Raw genomic sequence first — 3,819 nt, 5'->3', positions numbered from 1 at the left:
ATCCTGTATATACATACATACAAAATTTCTCCTTCTTTCCCTTCTCTTTTCCCACATCCCAGAAGCCCTTTACTCTTCGGTGGTTTCCTATCTTTGACCTACTTTTGAGGAAGGTCACAGAACTTTCTGTGGCCGTTCTTCAGAGATGGGAGGGCAAAGGTCACAGAAACCCTCTTGCCTCTGCTGTTTGCTCAAAAGCCAAGGTATCTGTGGCAGCATGTCCTGAACCCCATTACCACTCTCCTTCACATTTATAGGGAACAGAATGGTGAAAAGAGAACAAGCACCTGTGTTCCCTTTTTAGGTGGAAGAAGTGGTCTGTGTGCATCTTTTTTTGTTTTGAGGGTGGAAATGATCATGTTCCTCTGCTGGTATCCCTGGGGAGTGCCTCACACATGTGAACAACCCTGTTCAGTGATGGAGTTTTGGGTCTAGGAGAGACTAAGGATTTGTGGTCACATTGTGAGATGGCAGAACCACTGACTTGAATTCCAAGGGAAATATAGTTGTTTCTTTGGTGGTAAATTATCTCACGTTCTTCGTGTTTTATCTAAATGTACACTTCTCTACCAATATTTTTAAGTGAAATAAAATATTCAGATTTTTAAGTGAATAAGGTAATTGTAGGATAGGTAATCAGTTTTTCTGGTGTTCTGGGTGGATTCTTTGTGTGGTAAACTTCATAGCACTAGTCCTCCACTGGAAGGCTTTTAACGCATTAAAATATAAATATTGACAATTGGTGTTGATATTGTAATGGAAGTTAATAGTTGGCTATTTTTTAATTTTCATGAGTGAAAATTCACAGCAATATACATTGAAAAATGTTTTTCAACCACATATATGTTCTTGGTTTCATTTAAGCATAAAAAGCATGAATGTTTTTCAAATAAAATAATGGCTTTGCCTGTGGGTCTCATATATTTTTCCTTCTCTGGAAAGTATAATAATTAGAGGGCTATTCCTATCTCTCTGGAGTGAGTTAGGGTCTTTTCATTTCATGTGACTCTATTTATTGCTTAACTAGTGTGACAAATAGAGCTTAAAAAAATGTGCTGTTACTAATGCGGAGTGTGTCGGCAGTGGCAGTAGTCGTAAGGGAAAATGTCGCAGAGCCCCATCTTCCTCCTGCTTGGATGGAGTGGTATTTAAGGAAGCTGTAATGAACAGAATAATGAGATAGTTCATGCTTTAGCACAATGGAATTTTACTTTGATTTACTGGAAAGACACATTAATAAGCAGGCCATTGATTACAACTCGCAAAGCTAGTAGTTGTCAGCCTTCAAATTATTTTTCTTCTACTTTATTCTGAGAGCTAATCAGCATTTGAAACACAATGCAGATTAAAGGAAAAGCATGCTCTGCAAAATTAATGGTCGCTTAGATTTAAACAACAGCTTTAAAATGACAAAAAATCTAACAAGATGATGAGAGGAGATTATGTATCTACAGAACACCACACATTTGAAGCTGTTTCAATAGCTTTGTTACTCATGAATTCAACTAAGCTATGCACATCATTATTACCAGAAGAGGCCATATGCAATGGAGCTAAAAGCACAAAATGTACTTATTCTTAATTGGATTTTATTATCTGTTTCTTTAAAGTTATTGGTAACCCAAATTTACATTTGCAACATTCAGGTTAAAAAACACACGATGTGAGTGTGCCCCCCTGTGGCTACAGACACGCATGTAAGAGCCTCACAGAAAGCATTCATAGAGCAAGGACTCTGTGTGTGTTAGAGAGATTTACTTCATCCAAAACATCCAAAACGATTGTCTCCTATTTAAAAGACAAAATTAATGTAAGTTACTAACTCACAATTTCTTCCATAGCGTTTGCAAATACTCTATGTGTAGCAGTCATACATTTCAACCTGCACGTCTGCTCCTGATTCTACAGTGCTAAAGATGCACAAATCAAAGCAAAAGATTTATTTTTTCTCATGTTCATGGTGTTTGGCTAAGTCAAGCCTGAGTGGCTCTCTGGAAGTATTTTAAATACAATTTGTGGTTAAAAAGAATGACAGATCAGATAAAACTATCTGTAGTAAAACAGATCCACAGTGTGAAAAATTTGTTTGCCAATTTATATGGTGTGCATGAAGACTTCTTATTTATAAATTTTGTTTATTGTAGCATACTGGACATTTATGATAAATAGTAGAGATTTTGTATGATTTGAAACTCATTTTTCATAAAGCTTCTTAGAGCTGACAGCTTTCATTACATTTTGATGCAAAGGTATTGTTGCCCAGTTAATAATCCTCTTTGCTTATCTTTCTAGTGCCTAGGCCCAGGGTACAAAGTCTCACCTACTGATCAATTCATGCTTCTGCCAAAGCTCTGCAAGGACTGACTGCTAATGGCCCATTGGGTCTAAGTCTACATCAGGTCTCTGAGATAGTGGTACCAGGAAACAAGACTGGGCAGACACTGAGCCCTGCAGAGAAAACTTCCGCAGCACAAGGAGAAATGGTTTCATGTTTGCACGGCCTTCATTTTTGTTGGAATGCCTTTCATTTGTTTGAACATGTAATTGAGCAGCTGAGAACTAAATCTTCTATTTAGGATGCCTTTTTGTCTATCTGTCTGATCGTCGGTCCATCCATCCTTCCATCCCTCCGTCCATCTCTCTGTCTGTAGTGCTAGGGATTGAAGGATTTTGTGTGTGCTAGGCAAGCACCTTACCACTGAGCTATACTACCGACTCCTGTGGGATTCTTAAAAGCAAGGTATCAGCTGTGCAGTCAGAAAACTGAATTTTTCGTTAAAGTGAGCATTTGAATTTTAATCAACTTTAACTTTGCTGTTCACAGGAGGAGTTTCTTCAGGCGAAAGCAAATCTTCCCATACTTTCACTTTGTTACTGTCTTTAGTTAGATCAAAATGCTGCACATCTTCTCAGACTTTTCACAATGAAAGTTTAAAAAGTGAAACTGAAAAAAAATTTAAGTTTTAAAGATTTTAATCTAAAATAACAGAAGTCGTTATTGCTTTCTCTGATAAAAGTTCTCTCTCCTTAACCGAAATTCATTGTTTAGCTGGGCAATATTTTTGATTGTGAAGAAAAGATGTTTTTATGATGAATCTTAAGATTGGAAGAAAGTAAAACACAAAATTCTTAGCGAATCTAAACTGATTTCTGTTTTTCTGTTTGGTCATTTCATATTGTCTCTAAAGTCCTCCCAGAACAGTATTTCATAAAGTATGCATACACTTGTCACTTGTTACAGATAGAGCAGTTATTTGAAAGGTCAGTTGAGCCAATTGGACCCCACCCTTTCTGTCAGAAAGAGGAATGCGAAGTTTAACTCAGAGTGAGAATAGCGAATCTGAAGCTAGGTATGGGGACCTGGACCTGTGGTCCCATCTCTTTGGGGGGTTGAGCAGAGCGGACTCTTACGAGCTCACAGCCAGACTGGATGATGGAGCAGGGCCCTGTCTCAAAACAAATGAACCAATATACAAGGAACAATAGTATCAATATTTCAAATGATATGCTTTTTTATCACTTATGGAGAAAACAAACAGGTTGCAGTGTAGTGGGGAGAAAGAAGTCAAGCAATGTGTGAGACTGAGAGTGCAGCTCAGTGGTCAGGTGCTGGCCTAGCACGCAGAGATATTTGGCCTCAATCCTCAACAAGCATAAAGCAAAAAATCAAAACAAAAAGATCCGTGGAGGCTGGGTGTGGTGGCGCACGCCTGCAATCCCAGCACTCCGGAGGCTGAGGCAGAAGGATCCTTGTGAGTTCAAGACCAGCCTGGGCTACAATTTGAGCTCAAGGCCAGCCTGCATAGGGAGACCCTGTCT

Source organism: Chinchilla lanigera, unplaced genomic scaffold (assembly GCF_000276665.1).
Source record: "Chinchilla lanigera isolate Chin_1 unplaced genomic scaffold, ChiLan1.0 scaffold00009, whole genome shotgun sequence".
In the NCBI taxonomy this organism is placed as follows: Eukaryota; Metazoa; Chordata; class Mammalia; order Rodentia; family Chinchillidae; genus Chinchilla; species Chinchilla lanigera.
This window is presented reverse-complemented; position numbering follows the sequence as displayed.